Raw genomic sequence first — 14,407 nt, forward strand, 5'->3', positions numbered from 1 at the left:
CGCTGCAAGATGCTGTGGTAGCCATGCTGGTTCAGTATGCCTTCAATTTTGAATAAATCCCCAACAGTGTCACCAGCAAAGCACCCCCACACCATCACACCTCCTCCTCCATGCTTCACTGTGGAAACCAGGCATGTAGAGTCCATCCGTTCACCTTTTCTGCGTCGCACTAAGACACGGTGGTTGGAACCAAAGATCTCAAATTTGGACTCATCAGACCAAAGCACAGATTTCCACTGGTCTAATGTCCATTCCTTGTGTTCTTTATCCCAAACAAGTCTCTTCTGCTTGTTGCCTGTCCTTAGCAGTGGTTTCCTAGCAGCTATTTTACCATGAAGGCCTGCTGCACAAAGTCTCCTCTTAACAGTTGTTGAAGTGATGTGTCTGCTGCTAGAACTCTGTGTGGCATTGACCTGGTCTCTAATCTGAGCTGCTGTTAACCTGCGATTTCTGAGGCTGGTGACTTGGATAAACTTATCCTCAGAAGCAGAGGTGAATCTTGGTCTTCCTTTCCTGGGGCGGTCCTCATGTGAGCCAGTTTCTTTGTAGCGCTTAATGGTTTTTGCAACTGCACTTGGGGACACATTCAAAGTTTGCCCAATTTTTCGGACTGACTGACCTTCATTTCTTAAAGTAATGATGGCCACTCGTTTTTCTTTACTTAGCTGCTTTTTTCTTGCCATAATACAAATTCTAACAGTCTATTCAGTAGGACTATCAGCTGTGTATCCACCAGACTTCTGCACAACACAACTGATGGTCCCAACCCCATTTATAAGGCAAGAAATCCCACTTATTAAACCTGACAGGGCACACTGTGAAGTGAAAACCATTTCCGGTGACTACCTCTTGAAGCTCCTCAAGAGAATGCCAAGAGTGTGCAAAGCAGTCATCAAAGCAAAAGGTGGCTACTTTGAAGAACCTAGAATATAAGACATATTTTCAGTTGTTTCACACTTTTTTGTTAAGTATATAATTCCACATGTGTGAATTCATAGTTTTGATGCCTTCAGTGTGAATGTACAATTTTCAAAGTCATGAAAATACAGAAAAATATTTAAATGAGTTGTGTCCAAACTTTTGGTCTGTACTGTATGTATATAGAGAGAAAAAATATATACATATAATCATATTTCACAATCACGCGCACACACATTGACACACTAAATTATGTATAGGATGTGATGAATAAATAGACAATACTTAGATGTATAGGGAAATAGATTAATAGATGGTTAGATAATGGATAGGTAGATAATGCATGGATAAATAGTCATGGCTGAAAGTGTTTGCACCGTTGAAATTGTTCCACGAAATGAAATATTTCTCCCAGAAAACTATTGAAATTCCACATGTTTTGTTCTACACATGTTTTTATTTTGTGTATATTAGAACAACACAAAAAAAGAGAAAAAAAGGCAAACTGGACATAATTTCACTCAAAAACCCAAATATGGGCCGGACAAAATTGTTGGCACTGTGGCGCCCCTGAGGGTTCAGTCGCCACAGAGGTACTGCACCTCAGATTGAGGTGTGGTATCTCCTCTTCCAGGTAAGGATGGAGCATCTTACAGGACCCCACTTCACCATTCAACACTACACCACTCCTGTCCTGAAGGGGGCCTAAATGCACCAGGGTGCTGCCCCGGCCCGGGATAGAGGAGATGGGGGGAACCAAAGATAGGGGGAACCATGTAGTTTGTGAGGGTGGAGGACACACTTTTAGGAAACACATTCATTCATATTTAATCTACGGCCATCTTAAGTTCAAGGTCTTTGATTGAGGGTCTTCTGTCGGGGTCCAGCAAGAGGCTGTAGCTGGCGGAAGGTTCGCGGTCCTCGTACTCTGGCCTTGAGACGAGGAGCTGATCAGAGTTGACCACTGTCTCTACCCGGTCAAGGTCCTGACCTAAGAAGGCCTTGGAGGGGAGCGGAGGAGATAGGATCCCAGGGGGATACGGACGGAGCGGAGTCGCCACCTGTATTCTTTATTCTGGCCCAGCCAGAGGGATTCCTGCTGCAAGAGGGGTAACCGGCCCCCGACATCTGACTTTGCTACTTCACGTCTCAGTCAGAAAAGCCCGGAGGCTTAGTGGATCCCAGGGGGATACGGACGGAGCGGAGTCGCCACCTGTATCTCTCACACCGCGTTTATCCAGTGGGACCCGGCCTTACACCATGTTCGTACCACACACAGTCAGGAGAAGACTTAGTGGGAGAACTTGCAAAGGAGAGGAACACACACCAGAGGGGTCTCAACAGGTGCTCCTGATCTACCTGGAAAGTGCTGAACCCCCTTCCCGGTGGCCGCAGTATGCTGTGTGTAGCAGAGAAGCTTTGCAGCTGAAAGTTCATCTGAAAGGGAGTAAAGACCCGGATGACTTCACACACAGCCTCAGCCTGTTATTTTCCTGCGCCGCACTGCACCCACCATTCCTTCTCACACTCCCCTGAGGCCTGCTCCGCCTGCGGGGAGCCGTCCCATCTTAGCTGCCCGTAACACCAGCCTCAGTAGCAGCGCTGGTGTCCATCACCGGAAACCGCAGGTGGCGTAGTCAAAATACCACTCTTACTTGAAAGCACATTTATTTTTAGTGTGACCGCCCTGGGCACGGAACGGGTCTAGGCCACGAATGCATCCCCCGCGACCCCTACACCGACCCGGCTCCGAGTACCCCAAGATCCCAGGGAGGGCGACTGAGGTGTCACACATCACCTTTACAAAATTGTGGGTAAACAAGTTTGCTTCAAGCATGTGATACTCGATCAAACATCTGTGGCAAGTAACACGTGTGCCACACTAAGAATGGAGAACAGAAAGAGGAGACGTCTGAGGACTTGAGAACCAAAATTGTTTAAAATATCAACATTCTCAAGGTTAGAAGTCCATCTCCAGACATCTTGATTATGTTTTACAGCAAGGAAAGTGAAAAACCTGCACCACCTGCAAGCAGCCGCAATAGTCAGTGCAAAGCTGAACATGTACACCTAAATAGGACTTGGTAACATTTCAGGTGCAAAAGCTCATAAAAAAGTTTAAACAGTCCAAAATAACCATAAGAAAGAAAAATGAGCTGCACTCACCAGTCCTTAAAAGCAGTATCTTTATTCTTTATTGTCTGTTTTTTTTCTTCCCCGCTCTCCCTGCTTGCCGGACTTTTTATCCTCATGGAATAAAGATACTGCTTTTAAGGACTGGTGAGTGCAGCTCATTTTTCTTTCTTATGGTTATTTTGATTATGTTGCTCACAGTGGACAAAGAAACATCAAGAAGTTTACAAACCATGGCACTGTAGCCAATCTCCCTAGACGTGGACGACAGAGAAAAAGTGATGAAGGTTGCAATGCAGGATATTCCTGATGGTGGATAAGCAGCTCCAATCAAGTTTCAAAGAAATTCAAGCTGTCCTGTAGGCTCCAGGTGCATCAGTGTGCGCACGAGCTACATTAGAATGAAATTAAACGTTCTGGCAAGAGATCCAGGAGGACCCCATTGCTGACAGACATAAAAAAGGTAGACTGTAGTTTGCCAAAATGTGCGTGAGTAAGCCAAAATCCTTCTGGGAAAGTGTCTTGTGGACAGATGAGACAAAGATAGAGCTTTTTTGTAAAGCACATCATTGTACTGTTTACCGAAAACTGAATGAGACCAACAAAGAAAAGAACACAGTACCTACAGCCAGATATTGTGGAGGTTTTCAAGATGTTTTGGGATTGTTCTGCTGCCTCTGGCACTGGGTGCCTTGACTATGTGCAAGGCATCATGAAATCTGAAGATTACCAAAGGATTTTGAGTCTCAATGTAGTGCCCAGTGTCAGCTGGATTTCCATTCTAGGTCACGGGTCTTCCAGCAGGATAATGACCCCAAACATTCTTCAAGAAGCACCCAGAAATGGAGAGAAACAAAGTGCTGGAGAGTTCTGAAGTGACCAACAATGAGCCTGTATCTAAATCCCATAGAACACCTGTGGAGAGATCTTAAAATTGCTGTTGGGAGAAGGCACCCTTCAAATATGAGACCTGGAGCAGTTTGCAAAAGAAGAGTGGTCCAAAATTCCAGTTGAGAGATGTAAGAAGCTTGTTAATTGTTATAGGAAGCGATTGATTGCAGTTATTTGTGCCAAAAGGTGTGCATCCAAATATTAAGTTGAGGATGCCAACAATTTTGTGTGGCCCGTCTTTGGGGTTTTGTGTGAAATAATGTCCAGTATGACTTTTTTTTTTTTTTTTTTTTCCAGTACACACAAAGCAAATAAACATGTGTATAACAAAACCTATGTAATTGCAATAATTTTCTGGGAGAAATACTTGGTTTTCTGGAAACATTTTAAGGGTGCCAACACTTTCGGCCATGACTGTATATAGATGATAGATGGATAAATACACAAAGCACTTTATACTCTCCTATGTAAAAGCCTTTTTCTTCCTGGGGTTCTGCAGCAGCTTCTTTATTTCTTCCTGTCATATGAGGTTGTCATGTGACCTTTAGGTCTTGGCAGGATCTTCAGTCTTTGCGGAGATTGAACTAATCAATCAGCTGTACAGTGTCCATTTTAGGACATGATCAGATATCAAAGTCAGATATCAGAATAATTCCAGTTGGAGGCTAAATACCTTGTCTGAGATCGGACGTTGAAATCTGACGTCAGACGTCAAAGTATTTAGCCTCAAACTGGCAGTATTCTGTTGTTTGACTTTGACATCTGATCATGTACTAAAATGGACACTGTACAGCGGAGTCCTGCTACTGCTGACTTATACTGTGTTCCGGCTGAGACTGGGGGTGGTATGTGTTGTGATATGTCCAGTCTCTGCCAGAGAGGAAAACTCTCTAGACTGGGTGTGAGCAGCTCCTCCAGAATCAGGAGAGAGCTGGTTACATCCCTAAGTGTGGTATCTAGGCAACAGTGCAGAATGCTGACATGGGGTAGATTACAAACTGTCAGCATTCTGCAGCCTAGGTACATACAGAATAGGAAAAAAAGCCCAGACAATGTCTAAGTTATTGGGCTAGTTCAGATGATCAGTTTTCTACATGCCCTGAAAGTCTGTGGGAAATCTAAAATACATATAAAACACAGCATGCATTGGTTGAGACTCAACCATAACTGCGTAGGCACATAAAATATTGCTATACTGACACTATACATATGGTTTTATGGCATTCATTGTTCCATTGCTTAGAGAAAATTGTATTGGGGCTTTTATTTATTAAATTGTGGCTGTAAATAACAGACATACAGATGTGAAAAATAGACATATAGAATACCTTTAATGGATGAAATCTTTTCTTTTTCTCAGTGGATCCACTACCTTAGGCCACGGCCCCACTATCTGTATTTGGTCAGTATTCGGTCAGTAATTTTTCTCAGGAGCCAAAACCAGGTGAGGAACAATCAGAGAAAAGGTATAATAGAAACAAGTCACCAATTCTGCATTTATCACCCACTCCTGAGAAAAAATACTGACCAAATACTGATAGTGGGGCTGTGGCCTCACAGGACTTCTCAAATAATGAAACTTGATCAAAAAGCAGACCTACATAGTCTGAGATCTGGGTCTAATTTGTGGTCCAATCTGTTTCAGGGCAGAAGGGCAGACTTGATCAGAAGGGCGTCCAGCACATGGCACAAACAAACTTCACTGAAGACTAATCTCAAAAATAGCTGAGAAGACAGTTATCAAGTCAAAGTGGAAATCATTTGGGCTTCTCATAGAGAAATGTACTGAAAATGTGAAGCGTTCCACCAAGTTTATTTCTATATCGTTTTAATTGTTTTGGCACCTGAGGTTATAAATGAATGTTGCTTGTAATTGCTCCTCCATGCTTTGTTCCTTTTATCTTCTATATGGCTTGCCAATCCTACATAATACTGTACTGCTGTTGTAGATGTTTTATGTTTCTAAATGTCACGATATTGGGTATATAATCTAAAAGGACACTTTTTATGTGTGATTAAAGCTATACTTTTGAAATATTTTTTTTACTTGTGATTGAGTGTTTTTGTTTTTGTTAGATTAGTATAGAATGGTATCACTACTGCCTTTTCTCAAAAATGTCCCATCATTATTATTCTAAACACAACAAAGCACTGGAAAGACCAATCTGGGCAGTTCTGATGGATTAGCGCCCTCAATTTTTTTGACCATAGCATGGTACTGTTGGGAAGTGATGGGTCTAACTAATCCCCAGGACTAAAAGGTTTTTGCAACATCATTCTTCATTCTTCACCACTCCTCTGCCTCCTGGCTACCTGCTTGTGGGGGTGTGCAGTCCTGATGATTGACAGTTCAGGTCATCAGTATTGTGCTGCTGGTCTGCCCTGTGCACTTTCAGATTCTGCTAAATGAGGCAGCTTTGCCTGGCTGATCAGAGGAGTGGATTGACCCTGAAGCTGGCCAGATGCAGAGATCCAGCCAGCTTCAGAGCCGCACTTACAACAACTTGTAAACTCTATGCTCCTTCCCCAGGAGACTGGCAAGAGCTGATTAATTTCAGCGGTGGCCGGTTTCTTGGGCAACAGGCGGTAAACTATAAAATTAAAAATCCCTCTGTTCTTGAGAGCAGAGGATTTATAATAAATAAATTGAAAAGTTGCTTGTTTTTATAAGTATTTTGCAATTTTAACTATTTGTATCATGCTGCAAATGGCCTTTAACAGGAGCTGTGACTTGCACTAGGTTAAATACTCCTCGAACAACTTTCACTTCTCTTTTTTTTTTACAGAATTCTATTTTTCAACAGAAATAAACTTTCACACATCGTGAGGGTGCAGAATTAATAGGAAATTAGTGTTTCATTAAAAATATATATATTAGAGCTCTGGTTCTTCTAAATATTACATTTAGCTGAGTTGCTTATTTTTCAAGCGTTATTTGTTTTCACTGTCTGTATTTTAATAGTCTGTAGCATGTGTGTTCACTTGGTTTTGTTTAATCCCCTAAAGTTTAATTGTATTTTTGATATGTACACTGTGTGTGCATTAATTGAGCATTCACATTGGCTGCTAATGCAATTACTGGCAAATAAAATGTATTTTATTCTATTTGTCTATTGTGTTCTATTTGTAGAAAATTTTAAGTCATTCAGCTGATGTACAGTCTAATGCTAGTTTCACACAATTTTTTTTATTTTTTAAAATATCAGTTGTGGCCCCTTGTGGTACTCTGAATGTCATGCATATGTTGTCTGCATTTTACAGTTTAAAGGGACTCTGTCGGCACAGAATGACAGTTCAAACCAAGCACAGGCGCTTGGTTCTCCTCCATCTCCAACCTGCTCTGGCTCTATAAAGCCAAAGCTCTCAATCAAAGACGGGGAGGCGGAGATGGAGGGAAAACGAGCAGGTGGGAAGGTGCACGTAAATGTTTGGCCACTCCATGATTCAACGAGCGCCTGTACTTGATTGGAACAGTCATTCTGTGCTGACAGCTTGTCCTACAAATTAAAGGGACTGTTTTAATGGGTAGGAGGAAAAAAAATCAGGCACTGCAAAAATTAACATATGGAACAAAAATGGATCCAGGACACTGGAGGAAAAATATATATATATATATATATATATATATATATTTTTACCTGAATAAAACAGACTAACTATAAATCGGCCTAAGGGTGAAGCCACACACAGACGAAATCCCTTTTAACCCCTTACCCCAGGGCCATTTACCATTTTTGCGTTTTCATTTTTTGCTCCCCTTCTTCCCAGAGTCATAACTTTTTTTTTTTAGTCAATATGGCTGTGTGAGGGCTTATTTTTTGCGGGACATGTTGTACTTTTAGGCTGCGTGCCCACGTTGCGTATTACAAGCGTATATGCTGCGGAATTTCCGCAGCGTAAACGCTTGTAAAACGCATGTATATCCGCACCCCATGGTCCCCAATGGCATTCCGCAATGTCAATGCCCATGCTGCGGTCAAAAATCCGCAGCATGTTCATTAATTTTGCGGAAGCGCAGCGGAATCAATGTGCGGATGGTACCCAAGTCTGGATGAGAGGAGACTCTCATCCAGACCTGGGTACCAAAGAACCTGTAAAAAAAAGAAAAAATAAAGTTTATACTTATCGTCTGATGTTTTCCCGGTGTTTTCCCGCCGTCGCGCTGTTGTGTGAAGGACCTGCCACGTCATTGAGTCATGTGACCCATCACATGACTCAATGACGTCACCGCAGGTCCTGCACACAACAGCGTGAGCCGCTCAAGACTCCGGACGGGGCAGAGAATGCATCGGAAGGTGAGTATAAACTTTATTTTTTACCATTCTGATTCTTTTTTTTTAACTATTACTTGGTCACACTATATAAATCCATGCCGGTTGCATGGATTTATATAGTGTGAACAAGTTGTGAAGCACTTTTCCAAGTGATGCTTAAATCACTTGGAGAAGTGCTTGATAACCCGCATGCGGAAATGCATGCAAAGACGCTGCAAAGACGCCTCACAAACGCTTCTACCTGGCGGGAAAACCGCATGTAAAATCCGCATGCGACTTTTCCCGCCAGGGAGAAGCGTAAAAAATATGCTTCAGTTCCACAACGTGGGCACTTAGCCTAAAACGACACCATTGGTTTTACCATATCGTATACTGGAAAACAAAAAAAAAATTCCAAGTGCGATGAAATTGCAAAAAAAAGTGCAATTCCACAGTTGATTTCTTTGGGCTTTTTTTTTAACATGTTCACTACAAACTGACATGCCATTATGATTCCCCATGTCATTATGAATTCGTAGATGCCAAACATGTATAGATTAATTTTTATTTAAGGGGTGAAGAAAAAAAAAAAAAAAAAGTCACGGTATTCAGAGACCCGTAGCATCTTTTTTGGAGGATATGGGGCCAGGTGATGGCTTATTTTTTGCGCGCTGACCTGACGTTTTTATCGATACCTTTTTGAGGTAGATACAATGTTTTTGTCGCCCGCTATTGCATTTTATTGCAATGTTGCGGTGACCAAAAAAACGTAATTCTGGCACTTTGATTTTTTTTTTTTTCTCATTACACAGTTTACTGATCGGATTAATTCTTCTTGTATATTAATCTGGCGATTCTGAACATGGCAATACAAATATGTGTGATTTTTTTTTTTTTTTTTATTTTGAATGGGGTGAAAGGGGGGTGATTTTTAAACTTTTTTTATTTTTTTAACTTTACATATGCTTCAGTAGTCTCCATGGGAGACTAGAAGCTGCAATTGTCTGATCGCCTGTGCTACACACAGGCGATGATCAGATTGCCTGTGTGTAGCAGAGTTGCTCATTTGCTATGAGTGCTGACTGCTGGGCAGCGCTTGTAGCCTCGCGGCAATGACCACCACAGGGGTCTCCTGCAGACCCCAGGTTGTCATGCCAACTAATCGGCAACCCTCGGTCATGTGACACGGGCGCCGATGGGCGGGACTAGGGCTGTCCTTCTGCAGCGGTCATGTTAAATGCCGCTGTCCGAGATAGACAGCGGTATTTAACATGTTAACAGCTACGGGTGGATTGTGATTCCACCCGCGGCTCTTAGGGGCACATGACAGCTGTACAGATCAGCTGACATGTCTCAGGAAAGGTGCGGGCTTCGGCGATGAACACATAAGGGAAAGTTGGCTACCCAACTTATGCATATGGGGTTTCCAAACAAATGATGCCCAAGGTAATGAAGGAGCAGACATATTGAATTTCAAAGCCTAATCTTTTCACACTCAGTAGTGAATTGAGTGAGGCCTCGCACGTCTAGTCGGAATGTGGCCAGCAGTATGCATATTACTGGCATCGGAGAATCATGACAGATTCACATACAGTGGCTGCAGACTTTTGTGCCAAACCTTGACAACCCCTTTAAGGTCATGTTCCCATGTGCCGTAATGGTACTTCTTTTTTTTTGCATTTGTCCACCCCAAAATACACTTGACAATCTACTTGTTTTAGCGCTGATTTTAAGCAGCATTTTTTTTGTTAATCTTTTCGCCATGACTGCACCAGAGAGACACAATCATCCCCAGGGTCAGAAAACCTACATATTCAAAGGCGTAGCTTCTCTATACACTTCAGTGGTTTCCAATCCTTTAGAAGGAGACCTTCAGTCCCTGGCACCGCAAGGAGTAGTTTGTGGTTTTGTTTTTTTTCATTTGTCTTCCTTATTGCAATGGAGATCTTTTCTTACCCTTAGGAGCCACTACATCCAGGTATGTGTATATGTATATCAAAGGCCACGGCCCCACTATCGATATTTGGTCAGCATTCAGTCAGTATTTTTTCTCAGGAGTGGGAGCCAAAACGAGGTGAGGAACAATCGGAGAAAAGGTATAATAGACACAAGTGCCCCAACTTTGCATTTATTATCCACTCCTGGTTTTTGTTCCCACTCCTGAAAAAAAATTCTGACTGAATACTGACCAAATACTGATAGTGGGGTCGTGGCTTCAGGTGTATGTCCTGTCTCCTCATCCATACAAGCATTTCCCCAAGGAAGGCTATGTCGGTGTTGGGATCTCTACAGTTCCATGGGCAAAAGTATTTCCAGAAACTTTTAGTAGAAAGTCGTTGATGCACGAGTAAAAAATCTTAGGTATCTCTGGAAAGAAAAATCCTAATCTCCAAACATACCTTAAATCCCTAGATTGGCAACGCAGCATGGCAAATCTTATTCAAGAAGTTCCCTGGGCGATTGACTCGTTTATTATACCTTTCAGGTGCAGGTCACATCTAGTGGAGAGAAGTCAAGTTGGCTCTGGTCGAAGAAATCAGAATGTGATGGTTCTTTTAAATATCAAGACAGCAGTCTTGTATAAATAATTAGTAGGGTTGAGCGAGTATGTTCTGTCCGAGTATGCTCGGGCCGAGCTCCGAGTATTTACAGCTGCTCGGTGATATGGTTGAATCGCTCCCGTGTGCATGATTTGCGACTGTTAGACATTCCTCACATGTAATAAAGCTGTCAATTTCTTACACATTCCTCCCATGTAATAAAGCTGTCAAACAGTTGCAAATCATGCACAAGGGAGTGATTCAAACATAGCACCGAGCAGCTATAAATACTCAGAGCTCAGCACGAGCATACTCGGCGAAAGGGTTAACAGAACATACTCGCTCAACACTAATAATTAGTGAAGCACAAGGTCCAAGATCCTTATGACAAGGAAAATTCTTCAGATAGCTGAATTAAATCTTCAGTCTGTGAACACAAGATTTCTAACGGGAAGGACCATATAAAAGCTGACTAAGTGAGTCATAATCAGCTGACTTAGGGATGAATTGTTACTAAACCAGTCATTTTCCCCAAAAGTAATACAACTCATATGTGGGCGGCCAGTAGTAGATCGCTTTACAAATTAAAGCAACAGGAAAGTCCCAATATTTATTTTTCTTTGAACCCCAGGGAATCTCCATCTGGGGCGGGTGCCCTGTCCTTTAGTTTGGCTTATGCTTTTCCCCAATATCTTTTGATAATGACTGACCTGAGGCAGATTTGTGAAGTAATATTGATAGCATCTTTCTGGCCTAGAAAGACTTGGTTCACTTGGCTGAGATTGATGTTATTAGGATACCTATGGGTGATCCCAGAAAGTCACAATCTTCTTCCCAGGGACCAATCTTACAACTTAAAGTAAAGTAAGGAACTCCACGTGGTGGTGTGGCATTTGAGTGGGAACTCCTGAGAGCCAAAGAGTTTTCTGAGAGATTAATATTTACCCTACTTAAAAATAGGAAGAAATTACGGTAACTACTGATATTTTTGCCAGGGTATGGAAGAAGTTCCTGCTGTTTTTCCATTACAAACTATTTCAAAATACAGGTGCTTCTCACAAAATTAGAATATCATCAAAAAGTTAATTTATTTCAGTTCATCAATACAAAAAGTGAAACTCGTATATAGAGACATTACAACCAGAGTGATCTATTTCAAGTGTTTATTTCTGCTAATGTTGATGATTATGGCTTACAGCCAATGAAAACACAAAAGTCATTATCTCCGTAAATTAGAATAATTAACAAAAAACACCTGCAAAGGCTTCCGATGCGTTTAAAAAGGTCCCATAGTTTGTTTCAGTAGACTCCACAATAATGGGGAAGATTGCTGACTTGACAGATGTCCAGAAGGCAGTCATTGATACACTCCACAAGGAGGGTAAGCCACAAAAGATCATTGCTAAAGAAGCTGGCTGTTCACAGAGTGCTGTATCCAAGCATATTAATGGAGAGTTGAGTGGAAGGAAAAAGTGTGGTAGAAGAAGCAACCGGAATAATCGCAGCCTTGAAAGGATTAAGAAAAGGCCATTTAAAAATTTGGGGGAGATTCACAAGGAGTGGACTGCTGCGGTAGTCATTGCCACAGTGATGGTTTGGGGAGCCATGTCCTCTGCTGGTGTAGGTCCACTGTGTTTTATCAAGACCAAAGTCAGCGCGGCGAAATTTTAGAGCACTTCATGCTTCCCTCTGCCGACAAGCTTTTTGGAGATGGAAATTTCATTCTCCAGCAGGACTTGGCACCTGTCCACACTGACAAAAGCACCAATACCGGGTTTCAAAACAACAGTATCACTGTGCTTGATTGGCCAGCAAACTCGCCTGACCTTAGCCCCAAAGAGAATCTATGGGGTATTGTCAAGAGGAAGATGAGAGACACCAGACCCAACAATGCAGACGAGCTGAAGGCTGCTATCAAAGCAACCTGGGCTTCCATAACACCTCAGCAGTGCCACAGGCTGATCGCCTCCTCCATGCCACACCGCTAGGGGGTGGCTGGCAAATTTTGGCCTGGGGGCAAGCATACAGCATAGCCCACAAGCAGCGGCACAGCCTCACTCCGCAGGCGCGGGACCAGCTCCGGACATGTAGAAATGCGTCCCACAATAATAGCACTTGCCAGGAGCAATATTCAAACACATGGGCGGCGCCAGCAGTGACTGAATGCTGCACCCGCCCATAACTGAATGAGAGAATCACATCCCTATGACAGAAAACGAGCAAGTAGGACAAAGTGTATATAATTAGATAAAATCATTATACTACCACTGATTTTAAAGAAGTTGTCCAGTACTTTATATTACCCCCCCAGTGTATCCCCCCGGGGCCCCTAAGACTTTTTGTAATTATCTTACGTTGCTTATAATGCCTGTGAGCGGCGCTATCCTTGGCCGCTCACAGGCATCACGTGACCACGCGCGAATGTCACAAGTGAGACGTGACTCAGCGCTGGGTTCCCCGCAGTGGCTGCTGGGTTGTGGGCGGGGTTACCCCCGCGTCACACACAAGCATCCACAGCGCGCTTTCCCAATGAATGGGGAGAGGTAGAGTGTGCGGTGGATGCCGGGTGTGATGCGGGGGGTAACCCCGCCCACAGCCTGGCATCCACCTGGAACGCGGAAGACAAAGACCCCCGGCTGCTGCCAGCACTTGCCATGACATCAGCGGATGTAAGAACCGGCTGCAGCCGGGGGTCACGTGATGCCTGTGAGCAGCCAGTGATAATGCCTGTGAGCGGCACTATCTGCAACAGAAGGTAATTACAAAAAGTCTTAGGGGCCCCGGGGGGATACATTGGGGGGGGTAATATTAAGTACTGGACAACCCCTTTAATGAAAAAAAGCTTGTTAGTGATGCACATTGCATCACTAACGAAGCAATGGGGGCAGTGTAGATATTAGATATGACATGACAGATTCCCTTTAAAGCCAGGGATGTCAAATTCAAATACACAGAGGGCCAAAGTTCAAAGCTTGGACAAAGTCGAGGACCAACCTTGATATTTATTAAAAAAGTGTCTACAATTGACGAAATTTTTCTTTATCAAATATAACAATTAGTTTAAAAATTATAGTGGAATATTATAATATGTTATGTAAAAGCAGTAAAAAGCATATGGCCCAATGGCCTAATTTAAATATGTAATTTAACATAGGATAAAAATCCTTGAATGAAAAAGATAATAATGTATGATGCAAACAAAAGTGCCTCCAAACACAGTATGACACCCCCACAGTAAATTCCTCCACACACAGTATGATGACCCTACTGTACTCCTCTCCCTCAATCCCCCCAACAAAGAATAGTGACCCCCATCACAGTATGATTCTCCAACTGTAATCCCCACACAGCCCTCCATACAGTATAATGGCCACAAAGAGTCCTCCATACAATATACAGGGCCCCACATATTCCTCCATACAGTATAATGGGCCCCACATAGTCCTCCATACAGTATAATGGCACCACATAATCCTCCATACAGTATAATGGCCCCACATAATCCTCCATACAGTATAATAGGTCCCACATAGTCCTCCATACAGAATAATGGGCCCCTCATAGTCCTCCATACACAATAATGGCCCCACATAGTCCTCTATACAGAATAATGGGCCCCACATAGTCCTCCATACAGAATAATGGGCCCCACAAAGTCCTCCATAAAGAATA

General features: G+C 42.8%; 1 protein-coding gene across 1 annotated transcript in view; it reads left to right on the top strand.

Annotated features, from left to right (window-relative positions):
* Nucleotides 1–7,021, top strand: part of LOC141165208 (CDC42 small effector protein 2-B) — a 62,853-nt gene extending 55,832 nt beyond the window's left edge. The window contains exon 5 of the mRNA XM_073650837.1: nt 5,588–7,021. The gene's annotated coding sequence lies outside the window, so the exon portion shown is untranslated. The remainder of the gene's footprint in view (nt 1–5,587) is intronic.
* The last annotated feature ends 7,386 nt before the right edge of the window (nt 7,022–14,407 follow it).

Source organism: Phyllobates terribilis, unplaced genomic scaffold, assembly GCF_046119375.1.
Source record: "Phyllobates terribilis strain yellow unplaced genomic scaffold, ASM4611937v1 Scaffold_11__3_contigs__length_659146591, whole genome shotgun sequence".
Lineage (NCBI taxonomy): Eukaryota > Metazoa > Chordata > Amphibia > Anura > Dendrobatidae > Phyllobates > Phyllobates terribilis.